Source organism: Theropithecus gelada, chromosome 3 (assembly GCF_003255815.1).
Source record: "Theropithecus gelada isolate Dixy chromosome 3, Tgel_1.0, whole genome shotgun sequence".
Taxonomy (NCBI): domain Eukaryota; kingdom Metazoa; phylum Chordata; class Mammalia; order Primates; family Cercopithecidae; genus Theropithecus; species Theropithecus gelada.
Window position 1 is genome coordinate 135,530,928 of NC_037670.1, and position 15,060 is coordinate 135,545,987.

Sequence of the window (15,060 nt, forward strand, 5' to 3'; positions counted from 1 at the left end):
GACTAAAATTAAACGGAGCATCTTCTCTTCTTTTATAAGCATATGCTTAATATCCAGACACTTATTCCACCAAATCTCATAACGTACCTTTAGAAGTTCTAAACTAGGTCACATAAAATTACGTTTTGAAATTTAAAATGTTTCTGGCAGCATTCTACTAAGAAAGGGTATTTTCTGTTCAGATTGGTGCTGATTATTTTATTTGTTTATTTATTTTGAGACGGAGTCTCGCTCTGTCGCCCAGGCTACAGTGCAGTGGCATGATCTCGGCTCACTGCAACCTCCACCTACCGGGTTCAAGCGATTCTCCTGCCTCAGGCTCCCGAGTAGCTGGGACTACAGGCACATGTCACCACACCCAGCTAACTTTTGCATTTTTAGTAGAGATGGGGTTTCACCATGTTGGACAGGCTGGTCTCGAACTCCTGACCTCATGATCTGCCCACCTTGGCCTCCCAAAGTGCTGGGATTACAGGTGTGAGCTACCACACCTGTCCTCAGGTTGATACTGATGATATTTATACCTTAAAACATTTACCTGGTTGATGTATTTGGCTTGAAAAAACAACCTTTTCTGTAATAATTTTTAACTTCTCCAAATTAAGAAAACACTCAGCCAGCAAAAATAAATTCACTAAACAAAAGGAAGAAAACAAAATAAATGAATTTTGAAATAAGCTAAATGCCTTAAATGGGGAATAGAAGCCCTGTGTTTTGTCACTGTATTTTTTACCAATTTCTCATGAAGGCTTACATGAAGAAATGAACTCTTAGAGAAGCACTGTCCAACAGAAATATAAGGTGAATCATATATGCAACATTAAGTTTTCTAATAGACACATTTAAAGAGGAAAAAAGGTGAACTTTTGATAATATATTTTACTTTATAATATACCTCAAATATTATTACTTAAACATGCAATCAACATAAAAATTATTAATGAGGCATCTTACATTCTTTTTTTTATTACTATGTCTTCAAAATCTAGTCTGGATTTTATCCTAGGGCACATCTCAATTCAGACTAGCTGCATTTCAAGTGCTCCAAAGTTAACGGTATCAACTTGCACAGAGCAGCTTCACACTTTTGGTTCTTCACTTACTAAATGATATGATTCATAAGGGGTATTTTAGTAAAATTCTAATCGTGGTTAAAACTGATCAGTGATGATAGATGCTAAATTCTTCTTTATCTCATAAATATGAGCAAACAGAATAAATCAGTATTAAATATATCCAAAAAATGCAACAGCAAAATACAGGCAAATTTCACTTACGTAATTTATGAAAGTATGCCATAAGTATGTTTGTATTATTACAAATAAGTTATCTGAAAATATTAAAAAGCTATAAAAAAATGCTTCAGAGAACTGCTATATATAGGAAAAATGATAAATCCCACTAACAAACCTTTAAGCAGTGTTTTTGCCTAGGTTTATACATATTAGAGTAGTTTACTGCAATTTCTATAGATCACAGTTGTGGTTTACAAAAAGCTTGTACGGACACTAAAATGAAATCATATATGTTTTAAGGCTGGTATGGTAAGTCATTTTGCATGTAAGTGAGTAAATGAATTAACATCTATAACTCAACTGGTTCTTTACTCTTTATCATATATATGTTGAGTACTCTCTGTTAAAAGTTTAATGACTTAAATTTTTATTAAGATAGAAGGATAAATTCATGAGCTAAGTATGTCATTTAGGAAGTTAGACAATGAGAAATAAAGTAAAAATAAAGGTAATTGAAAGTAATAACAAAGGTATGAACAAAAATTAAAGAAATATAAAATAAAATGTAAAAAAATTTAAAAAAATATATAAAGACATATAAAATGAAGATTAAACAGGAATCACAAAATGCAAAGTTAATTCTTTGAAAAAACTAAGAATTCAGATAAACTTCTGACGAGTTTGAAAAATTAATAAAAGAGGGCCAAATAAATATTAGAAATGAAAAAGGTAACATAATCAGAGATTTAACAGAATTAAAAGATACTAAGAGTTCTGTGAATACTTATCTGCCAATAAGTTGAAAAAACTTTCATTAAATAGAAATATCTTTATAAAATAGAGTTGATCTCAACAAAGAATAAAAATACAAATAAATATACAACTTTTAAATAAATGGAATTATTTCCTTAAAATCTTTCCATAAATACAACAGACTCCGAGACTTTTAAATGGAAGTTTTATCAGACTTTCAATAAACAAAGTATTTCAATCTTTCACTTTTCTAGAGAATGGGGGGAAAGGGCACGGAAGGGAGGAGTGATTTATTTCCCAACTCTATGAAGTCAATATAGCTTTGACGAAAAAACAGATTATGACAATAGAACAAAAAATAATATGCCCTCTCACTCATGTATGTATATGTAAATATCCTGAACAAAATGTTATAAAAATAAAATCCAGTGATACATAAAAACATTTCTACTGTTTGACTAAGTTCAACTTTTAGGATTACAAGGGGATTATAACTAAAAGAACTACAAATGTAATTTACTATGTTAACATTCTACAAGACAAAATTAAAATTATCTCAATAGATAGAAAAAAGTATCTGACAAAACTGATTACTCAGTTATGGTTAAAAAAAATAGCAAACCAGGAAACGAAAAAGATACCCAAAATAACCTTTAGTGATGATGAATTTTTTAGGTATCCTATCATGGTATATTCAAAGTTCACAAATGCTTCAGAGCACATTCCTCAAAATTCAAGGATGTGAGTAATAAGTATGCTAAACAAGTGTATTGTATGGAGCAACAGTATTAAATACCAATTTGCTCAAAATAGTAGTGAAAAGACTTTAGGACATTCATTATCCACAAGGTTTTTGATCCTAATGAATGAAATGTTTACTGCAAAGAAGCAATTTATTCATTTCATTATAAATAATTTTATTGACAGGACAATTTTTAAGACAACTTGACATACTAAAATGTCTCCACTTCAAATAAAGGACCCAACATTTAAAAAAACATTATATTTGGATATTGCTTTAAATAGAATTCTGATGTTGAACTCCATAATATGTGAGTATGTGTGAGTTACCACTTGTGTTTAACAACTGTTAGATGGCTAATATTAGTCCAAAGGATAGTCTGCTCTGGTTAACACACTAAAATTGTTTATATCAAAATCACAAAATCAATGCCTGCAAACCAAACCAAAAGTAAGGTCACACCAGTTTTTATATTTATTGGTAAACAAACTATTGATCGCTAAGATTTTGTTAAAAATTATGTCTTTGACATCTCCCTAAATGCATTACACGTATGTGTTTCCAATGAGTTTTTAAAATGTCTAAGACATGAAGAAATTTAAAAGAATCTTGAAGAAATTTATTAAACTCTGAAATTTGATTAGAATTGTACAAAATTTATTTCTAAAGTCATCTCAAGGAGCAATGACCTCAGGTAAACATGAGCTCTTAGAATCATAAGGGATAAAGTCTGGCAACATTAAAAAGGGAAAATGTGACATTTTAAAATGACAATAAGTACAACACAAATATACTAAAGTTTATAAAAACATATATTAGAGTCATCAAATGTAGTCACCTACTCAGCTTAGGGAGGGCACATCCTCCACAGGGATATATTCATTATCCATTTTTAAAGTTGATTTTAACTTTACAGAAGGCATGTTTGTGAATCAAGGAAGATTCCAGGTTTTGAGTGAGTAGTTTTGGGTTTTCTTTCCCCATTGTGTTTGCCAAGCTCCAAGGTAAGATAAAATTTCCAGCTAGAAGGTATGCTCTTGCCAAATGACTTTCTCCTGACCAAACTTTTGTCAGAATCCTCCGATCCTCCATTTGACTAAGCCTCAACCGTGGCAGATAAAAACTGCAAACTCTTGGCACAAATGATTTTGTCTAGACACCCTCACTCCCACCAACATAAACACTACGAGACTTGAACAAACACTAACATAGTTTCTAACTGCTCAAGGCCACAGCTCTAGGATGACCCCATCCCACCTTAGAGTGCATGCCTGAAAAAAGCTCAATACTGCCAGAAGAACTTGCTGTTTGTTCCAGTCCCAAACCAGATAGGCCCCTGAACCCTGCTCTTATAGAGCAGTTGCTTTGGAAAGCTTGCAATTATAAATGCTTTTATGCCCTTTGGGACAATCTGCTATCCCAAACTGTTTCCTCAAGGACCTGAATGCTCTCTCTATGAGATGCAAACATTCTGGGAGACAACTGTCACTCTCACTCCCAGATCCTGTGGGAGTTAAGGCCCAACTTCCAGTGGGCACCTTGCTCTAATACCATTGCCTCCTGTCATAAAGATAGATTGCTTCTCCTCTGGAGAAGTGTCAATTAACAAACCCAGGTGGCTTCATCACATGGACCAACCCCCTATTAACACCCCTCAATGCCAGTCCCTGGCCTCTAAACAGTCTCCAGCTTTTTGTTTTGGTGAAGTTGAGTTCAATTCATGCTGGACTCACTTCCCTAATGCAACTATTTATTACTGAATCAAATCTCTCCTCAGTGCTTTAACTAGTATCTAGCTTTGTTTATCCTTGAAACTCTGAAAAAAAGTTGATAATCCCCTGTCAATATTCTGGTAGTCTCAATTCTGTCACGTGTATGTTCCTGCCTTGTCATAGAACATTAAATTAAACCCTAAGTGGCTTGTGTGGATTGGTATCAGTGGGAAACTTAGCTGGTGGAGTTTCATGAGCTTTACATGAGGGTGGGATGGGATAAGGGGCTTGATAGATTTTCTATAGATTTTGTGTGCAGTGCTGCCAGATAGACCTGAGATGCAGTGGATGATGCCCCAACCTAATAAGAGAACCAGGGACTCTCCAAGGGAATGTTCTATAAGGGAATTCGGTCTATAATCCAATAGTCTGATATCTCTTATTGAGAATGGTCTTTGTTCTAAAGTAACTCAGCTTTGCTATATCTCAGGGGAGACTAGGCTGTTGTGGCCTTAACTACAGATGTAAAGACTCGAATGGATGGGGAATAGAGCAGGAAGGAGCTTTTCCTACTATACTGGAACAAGCTATAGCACAAAAGATCTGAAATAGCTGTAAGAATAAAGTACCATGCAGTAAGCAGAACATAACATTTACAGGATTAAAAACAGACTACTGGAAAAGGCATAGTATGACAGCAGTTAAAAAAAGGGAGGGAAAGTAGGAGAGGGGGAAGGAGAAAGGAAGGGAAGGGAAAGAGGGGATGGGAGGGGAGAGAGGGGTGGGAGGAGGGAGGGAGGGAGGGAGGCAGGAAGGCAGGAAGGCAGGAAGGCAGGAAGGCAGGAAGGCAGGCAGGCAGGCAGGCAGGCAAGCAAGAAGGCAGGCCAATTGGCCAACTTCAGACATAGTATTAGGTTGGCGCAATTACTTTTGCACCAACCTATTGCAGGGAGTGCTGACAACAAGGTAGAGCTCCGGGAAATCTAAAGGTGATAGAAAGCCAGCTAGAAAGACAAGTAAGCAGCAGAGGGAGTCCTGTCACTAAGTGGATGGGTGCCATTCACAGGACATGTTGTGAGGAAGCACTGGGTCACTAGGGAAGTCACCACAGGCTCAGAGATTGACACCAGATGGATTTACCAGGAATGGGATGAAAGGGTGGAGGGATGCCGCAGCAAGACATAAAGAGCCCAGTTATCAAGAACAGGGTAGTAATACAACAGTACACAGTGACCTAATAATGCTGAGGCCCAGAAAACTCGATCCAGTTTAAATCTATGAACTTTACTGTCAGATGAGTCAGAAAAGCAAAGGAAGGGTATAACTAATTATAGGAATCAGGCCAGGCTCACAAACATAGCATCTGTCAAGTTTTCAAGTCACTTAATTCAAATAAAGAGCTTGGAAGGGACATGACATTTTGTTCATTTTGTTGTGAGCTGATTAAAAAAAATTTTTTTTGCTAGGTTATTTACTGTTTTGGGTGTGGTTTTGTAGCTTTTTTTTTTTCAATTATTTTTTATTGTAGAGAAATACACATAGAATAATATTTACTATCTTAATTATATTTAAGTGTACCATTCATTCATATTGTTGTGTTGCCATCACCACCATTCATCTCCAGAACTTTTTTCATAATATAAAACAGAAACTCTGTACCCATTAAACAATAATTCCACATTCCATACTCCCCCCACCCCAGGCCCCTGGCAACCACCATTCTTTCTGTCTTTATGGTTTTGACTATTCTAGGTACCTCATACAAGTAAAATCATACTGTATCTGTCTTTCTGTGACTGGCTCATTTCACTTGGCATAATGGCTTCAAGGTCCATCTATATAGTAGCATATGTCTAAACTTCCTTCTTTTTTAAAGCTAAATGACAGTCAATTGTACATATACACCACACTTTGCTTATTAATTCATCTGTGAATGGATACTTGGGTTGCCTTTGCATTTTGGCAATTGTGAATAACATTGATATAAAAGTGAGTATATAAATATATCTTCAAGACCCTGCTTTCAATTCTTTTGGATAAATAACCAGAAGTAGAACTGCTGGATCACAGGGTAATTTCATGTTTAACTTTTTGAGGAAATGCCATACTATTTTCCACAGTGGCTGTTTATTTTTCAATGCATTTAAGCTATTTTACTATTTTAACTGATTTCATTAGTATTTTGCTAATTTTATCTACTTATTTTATTTAAAAATTCAGTTTTAAAAATCTTGATTTAGTTGTTTCAAGTGATAACAAGGAACAATCAGGATAAGGATAATAGACTTGTGATAAGCCCTTGACCGAAGCTGGGGTTAACTCTACAAACACCTTCCTCGCAGCACCAAAACAAATCTCCCATACTCATTCTGGGTGATTTCTTGGCTCCTAGGAACAAGACTGACAGCATCTTGAGATAAAACTGCAGTTCTGCCTTCTACCGTTTGAAGGCCAAGCCCCTGACAAGTTATCAGGATTGTAGTGCATTCTCAATTAATATAGGTTTTGATTAATATTAATGATTGCTCTCAGCCAATCAGCAGAGACTAAGACTGAAATTTCTCTCATAAGACAGTGATATACTCACCCCCAAAGAGAGCTCAATAACCCAACTAGGATTCTGTCATCTCATTTCTAAGAACATTTAGTCTCTTAATTATAATCTTAAAATGACAAGAAAAAAGTAGCAATTCATATTTTTAAATTATTTCATTTAAACCCCATGAGTGAGGTTAGTAATAATGGAAGGATTATTATCTCCATTTCATAGATTAAGAAATTGATGCTTAGATGGGTAAAAGAAATAGATGCTTAGATGGGTATCTTGCCCAGCTAATTAGTGACACAGCCTGACTCTAATCCAGGAAATTCAATAAATGAAATCTATAGTCTCGACATAGATTTAAATTCTAGACAATCAAAATCTAGTCCCTTAAACTATCTATGAAGTTCCTATCCAGAAGTATAATTATTTTCCTAAGAAACTAGGATTCCTCCCATTCTGGCCTGCTTGAACGTAAATTTTATTATTTATTATATCGTACTATCTCCTATCCTTTTAAATAATGTCCTAGGTTACATAAAAAGAGAAGCAAATATACTTTACCAATCAAGGAGCACCTAGGATTTCACAGCTTCCTTCCCAGAAGTGGCCTCCATTATCCTAAGGCAGTGCCAACTGCAGAACATTAGAGTTGGCTCATTCGTGCCCCACACATACTATATTAGTTTCCTAGGGCTGCCAAGAGAAAGCACTACAAACTGGGCAGCTTACAAGAGAAATTTACTCTCTCACAGTTACGGAGGCCAGAGGTCTGAAATCAAGGTGTCATCGGGCTACATTTCCTCCAAGGTCTCTGGGGAAGAATTCTTCTTTATTTTGTCTAATTTCTAGTGGTTCCAGTCATTCCATGGTTTGAGGCTGCATCACTCCAACCTTTGCCTTTATTTTGCCTATACACTGCTTTCACCTCTTCTCTGCGTGTCTCTTCTGTGTCTCCTTCATAAAGATACTTGTCATTTGATTTAGGGCCCACCTGGATAATCCAGGATAATCTCATCTTGAGGTCCTTTAAATTTCATCTGCAAAGATTCCTTTTCCAAATAAGATGAAATTCACAGGTTCTGAGAAATGGACACATCATTTGGTGTGGTCATATTCAACCCACTACATCATAGAAAAACCCAACACTGTCACAGGCCCATGTGAAGCTGTTATGATGTATATCACTTGGCAATGTTCTACCATTTAGTCTGATCTCTTATTTACCACTTTACTCTTTTCCCATGTGAGGGGGCTAGATATGACCATGTCATGAACTACACCGGTTGTCATCAAAGCCTACTTTTAGATCTTTCCTCTGATTATGTCCAATAACACAATTTCAGCTACTTCTGACTGGCTCTCAACTAACTGATTATCACCATGCTCTGTTCTAGACTGTTTTTATTGGTTACCTGCTGACTCCACTCATGAACCACAAATCCAAAACATTTTTTTTCACTATAAAGAAGTGGTCTGCTCTGCGAAAAATGACCATACATCCCATTTTGCACAAAACCTTGCTGGTCTACCTGATTTTTCAGTATACTTCAAGCTCAAGATTATATGGACATCCTAACTCAGGCACCCCTCAGCTTCAAACCAAATAATATCAGAAGGTTACCAACTGAAATCATATTACTCCAAACTCCTGAAAACAAGTGCATTGTTGCAGTTTCTCTAACCTTTAGTGTATTGAGGAACACGCTTCCCAACGACTAAATTATCTTCACCAGGATATAGTAAAAGGGAGAATAAAGTATTAGGCTCACTCTCTAATATCCTTCTAAGGATTTAACATCATGTACCTGAAAAATAACTGGTCCTAAGAACACAACAAGAGTCTGTTGTGTGTGTTTACTCAGAATCCTCAGTAAAATAATGTGGAAAGAAAGAATGGTTGTAGTGATTTAAGTTAACATCTAAGATTTGGCTTTTGAGCTATTGGGTATATGCAATATGAATTCTTTCATGAACAGGAATAATACCTTTTCCATTAACTGTTCCGCTTAATTTTTTTAAACTATTTTGCAGATATCTGCCTACCAATCTGGGTGTTGTTTTGTTGTTGGTGTTTTTTTTACACTTCAGAGAAACTAAAAGATTTCTACTTACTTTATTCAAACAGTAAAATTTTTGCATAGAAAGTTTTCAATCTTAATAAATTTCATTAAGGTCTATAGAACACTGGAATTATGTAGCTTTGTGGCAAAATTTGAAACTTTTCTGTTGGATATGTTGTCTGTAAAAATGGACTTAATTTTGAGTGTTGCAGCCATTTATAAATATGAATTTAATTTAACAATTTGAAAAATGATTAGCAAAAATAATCCAATTATTTGTGATTGGTTTTTACCTGTGGGCTTTAAGTTCTGTTTTTTGTTTTGTTTTGTTTTCTTCCTACAGACCTGAACCTTTGCTTTTATTTGAGCATTCTAAACTCATTTAGCTGGAAAACCAAATTCCCCATGGTCCCATTATGTACGTTGCTAAGCAAACCATCTAGCAGCATCTGTAAACAGGAGATTTGGATGTGAGCCAGTCTAATAAGTTGAGAGTCGGTCAGTGCATTTTAAACCAGGCATCATTAATGAAGAAAGGTGTCTTGCTGCTAAGCCAGTTTATATTTCTTTTTGGGCAAATATACACAGTTATTGACCTATGCTAAATTGATTTTGCTTTTTTACCCCTGCCTTTGAAGTACTTTCCATATTGCTATATAGATTTTACTTAACAAGGACTTCTCTAATTTGAAAAACAGATCTAAAGGTAATCTTAAAGCTTTACTTGCATACTTTTCAAGCAAAGCTGTATATTATATTCTATCCTTTCCATACATTCCTTCTGTAAAAAATAATTTGTCATGAGTAAATAATCTAGCCTTTAAAACTGACACTAAATGGAAAGATGCTATGGCTTTTGAAATAGATATTAGATCATCTGTTACCAAATTAAATTGGTATCAGTTTGCAAGGAGTACCATAAGAAAGTACTATAAACTGGGTGCCTGAAACAACAAAAATTTTTGTTTCAGTCTGGAGGCTGGAAGTCTAAAAACAAGGTATCCTCATGTAACAAAAGAGGTATTAATATTATAACTAACTCCATTTTTGTTAAGGGGCCCTTATCCAATTCCTGCATATAGGAAAGGATAATTTTAGAACAGTGAGGTAATCTGCAAAAACAGCAATCATGTAGTTTTTAAAAGTAACTCTGAGATTAAAGGAGAAGTGTGTATACAACTATATATTTTATTAAAGATTTATAGGAACATTGTGACCTGACCAAAGAAAAAGACATTCCCAACCTCCTTGGACCCTCCCTGGGGCCCAGATGTCTGCAGTGAAATCATCAGTTACCTCTTGATCCCAATTCCCAACTCTTTCTCCTTCCCTTCACATAAAAAGAACCTGAAATTGTATTCACTTAAGATGGTACTTCAGGACATTAGTCCAAAATCTTCTCAGTTGGCTGACTGTGAATAACCTGCTTCTCTTACCACCAATTCTTATTTCTCACATTTGGTTTTTGAGCAGTAAGCAACCAAACTTGAGTTTGGGTTACATTCAGGGTTGCTTTCTTCTGAACCTAGGTTTGGTTACATTTAGGGTTGTGAGGGAGAACATGTCCCATGCCTCTCTCTTCCTGGTGGCTTGCTGACAATGACCATCTTTGGTGTTCCCTGGCTTGTGGTATCGTAACTCCAATCTTCCCACAGCATTTGCCCTGTGACTCTCTCTCTCTGTCCAGATTACCCTGTTTTATAAGAACACAGTCATACTGAATTAGGGGCAACCTTAATGACCTCATCTTCATTTGGTCATCTGCAAAGACCTTTCCAATAATGTCACATTCACAGGTACTGAGAATTAGGACTTCATGTTTTGGGGAGACACAATTCAACATATAACAAAATTCATTCATGAAGAAATGTCACAGACTACACTGGCACACCAGTGTTTCCACATTTCTGTCAGATCCAGTGGTTCTCTTATTTTATTGTCCCCTTTTGTTTTTCATGGTGGCATTTTGTTATTTAACTTCCTATATTAGATTTTAAAAGCACTCAAGTTAATCCAGTTTTACAAAAGAGATATAGATATAAAAATGATTTGTAATAGCACATTTATATTGATGAAATACATTTGCAAGCTGTTTTGTCTATACATATGTATACATTCAAGCAACAGTTGAAACTGCTGAAACTACGTCACTGTATTTTAGCACATATTATGAATTGCCATTTGGAAGGAAAAAACCAATATTAAGAATCCTTTCTTATAAAAGAATATAAGGTCTCTCTCTTGTTAGTCTCGTTAGTCTTGTTTTTTCTCCCATAAGGAAATCCAACAACTATGTTGGGAAATCAAGGCAACCTTCAAACCAGGGAATCTAGATGTACAGGAAACAACAGGTAGATTGGCAAAAAGATAAAGGCCAATTTAAGAGCAGAATTAATTTCTTCTGCAGTGACCCTAGATCACCATGGCAGGGGGAAAAGTCCAGAACAACTGGCAGTAACATAAAATACAGAAACACGGTTGTTTGAAAGATGGCTGTAGCCAGAATAGGAGCCCACAATACAATAGTTTAGGCCAATACCCTTAAGAAATAAAGCCTGTGGCAGTCATTTCCAAAAGAAATTGATAGCACAGGAAGTGGACTTAGAGAGGTAGAGAATGTGACCAAAAGGACAGGGTAGCCCTAGAAAAGATAATCCTACAAATCTACACATCTCCTGGCATGTCAAAATAATGAGGTCTGAGGGTTCCTATCATCATCTCCCTAGCTCCCAGTTTACCTAAGGTATACATCATCTACATGTTTTCCCCATACTTGGAAAGATTCTTTTTTAAATTTTTTAAATTTTATAGGGAGGAACATGGGCAGTTTTATTACAAGGATACTGCATAGTAGTAAAGTCTGGGCTTTTAGTGTATCCGTTACCCCACTAGTGAACAACTGTACCCAGAAGGTAATTTTCAACCATCACTCTCCTTGTACTTACAAAGATTCTTAAAACAGAAATATGAGCCTTGAGATATGTGGTCATAGTATACAAGAACACAGTGTTTGTATCTTATAATCAGGCTATACTGAATAGTTCTAATTGCTCAGAAGGCAAGAGAAGACTCTGTGTGTTTGATTGTATTTCCTTGGTTTACTTTTACCTCTGAGAAATCGGTATAAAAATCCAAAAATCTATATAAGTATAAAGCAATGAAGGCAATCAGTTTTTCTTCATGAGCACTCTTAGAGCCCTTTTCTAAAAGAAAAAGTATGGATGCAAGATACACACACACACACACACACACACACAGAGAGAGAGAGAAAGAGGATATGTGGTGCACACCATGTGGCATACACTTATATTTTAAATTATCATGAATTAAATTTTCCCATGAGGCCTCAATATTGTACTACATTGAAAATATTAGAAACTCACTAGGGTAGCATAAAATCAATGTTTTGAATCATTGACCACAAGGGAAATAATATTTGAGCCTCCTAGTTTTATTAATATCATAATAACTATTTAAATATTTACCTTAAAAGCCCAAAGAGAGACAAAGAAGCATTAGGGAACAACCTGTATAATATAAATCATTTAAAGCTTTCTCACCTCCATGATCAAGTTTCTTCTGCCTCAAAAGAAAACATGGCAAATTGAACATTTATGAAAAATGTATTACATAAAGTTGGATATTTAAAGATTATAGCCATAATGTGTATGTGTAGAATAAAATAATCTAGAGGGAAAAAAGATTAATATCCTGAAGAAAATTTACCAACATCCTAATGAGACTAGGATTTGTTTAGAACACACTTGAGGGTGTTCCTTAGACAAGAAACAATGTGAAGAACATTTCTTTTAAATTATAACTCTGCTGCTTAAAAAAACTGCAGGTAGCTTACACTAAAAGCAGATAGAACTGTAACTATCTACATTTATGTAAAATAAGTAGATGTATAATAGGTAAAAAAAGAAAAAATAAAGAATTAAAAATGCAGGGGCTAAGTAATAAGGTATGGTTAGCGGTGGAGAAAGGAATAAGAAAGCAATAACTTGAAGAAAAGAATGAGTGGAACATTATGGGTTTGGTGAAATATAGGGTGCACGCATTTGGTAATTTATTCTCTGATTTAACAGAAAACAGCATTAATCTCAATCAAAAAAGTAGTATATGCCCAGAAGAATTTCTTCAATATTGTGAATCTATGTATAGTGAAGACTACATTGTGAAGATAAATAAATCACATATGTCAGTTACTAAGCCTGCTTGCTAAATGGTTTAAAATATAAGGGACTTTCATAATATAAATATGCATCATAGTGCTGGTTCCTAAGCAGACTGCACTCAACATTGAGTGCTTTAGAGACATAAGAAAGGAAACTTAGCAGCTATATTTATTACTGATATTATATTCATTATTAAATTTACAGACTAGAACACTATGATTTCTTCTTTGCTTTTATTATTATTTTAGTTGACACATAATACTTTTATATATTCATGGAGTACAATGTTATATTTTCATACATGTATACAATGTGTAATGATCAAACAGCGTATTCAGCATATCTATCACTTCAAACATTTACTGTTCCTTTGTGTTGGGAACTTTGAAAATCTGCTTTTCTAGCTATTTTAAAATATATAATACATTGTTGCTAATTATAGTCACCCTATAGTGCTAGGGAACACTAGAACTTATTCTTCCTATCTAGCTGTACTTTTAAATCCATTAACCAGCCTTTGGCTATCTCCTTCTTCCCCTTTCCTTCCCCTCCTCAGTAACCACTATTCTACTCTCTACTTCTATGAGATCAACTTTTAAGCTTTCCCATATGAGTGAGAACATGCAGTATTTATCTTTCTGTGCCTGGTTTATTTCATTTAACCTAATGTGTTCCAAGCTCATGTGGAGTTTTATATGTCATATTATAAAAGCATTATTAAAAGGCAACCTACCATTAAATTAATTAAAATCAACTTGAAATTGACAAAATGGCAGAGAACTCATGGTATAATGGTGGAAAAACCACCGTGCCGATAATCTATGTAATAGAACTACTATTTTCTACATGGCAAAGAGAGAACTGTAACCTGCTGAGGGACTGCTATTGTACCACATGCTATAGACAAATGAACAATACATGAAGTCAATAAGAATCCCAGCAAAGAATAACTGAGAGTTTAGGTCATAAAAGCCCCAGGAGATTCTAATTTCCTAGAAGTAGGGCTTTTTCTCAAAGCATTAATATTACTACCAAAGTGTTGCAGTCATTGGAAGATTTTTAATAACTTAAATTTTCCTTTTCAAAATTTAACATTATTAGATGATGGCATCTAAAACCTCAGACTCTCCTTAGATAAAATACACTTATTATTCTATTTTTCTGATAAATTAATTTCCTAAAAAGTGATTTCTTTAAAAAATCTAAAACAACTTTCTACCTGAAAAAAATTAATTAACCATACACAATTTTAATGGCTTGAATCACTGAATCACTTGTGCACACTTGGCCTCTCACACCCATTCTGTGAGCTACTTAGTAAACTTTCTGAAGATGCTGAGAACGTTAACTTAGTGTCTACCCAATAAAGGAGAAACACTGTAATGAAAGTGTATGAATTTTATACATTGCCTGAATCTACTGGTTACAACCACAGTGGTTTGGAGGCCATACACTCATTCTTTTTCTCAAGTTTGGTAAACAGTTAACTATAATTTGTATGTCCAGACTCAAAGAGCAACAGTGAATGCATTTCTGGAGTAACAGTGCCATTTCCAATCCCTAGTAAAACAGCAGATACAACCTTCCTCTTGGAGTGTTTCTTACATAATCAAGAAAAACACACCAGGACTAATAACAGTCCTGTAACTGAAGACAAATCAGTCACAGGACATATCTAGAAAATGCAGATAAAATATGAGGAAAGAAGCTTACCATCGTTGTAACATTTAAGAAAATCACAAGCAAATATCTGCCGTTCACTGTTCTGTTTTAAAATTTCAAACTATTGTTCTAAAAGTACCTACAGTGAAGTTAAATATATTAACAATGCTTGC

General features: G+C 34.9%; 1 protein-coding gene across 6 annotated transcripts in view; it reads right to left on the minus strand.

Moving 5' to 3' along the window:
- Window positions 1-15,060, minus strand: part of IMMP2L (inner mitochondrial membrane peptidase subunit 2) — an 879,518-nt gene that overhangs the window by 495,542 nt on the left and 368,916 nt on the right. The gene's annotated exons all lie outside the window — the stretch shown is intronic.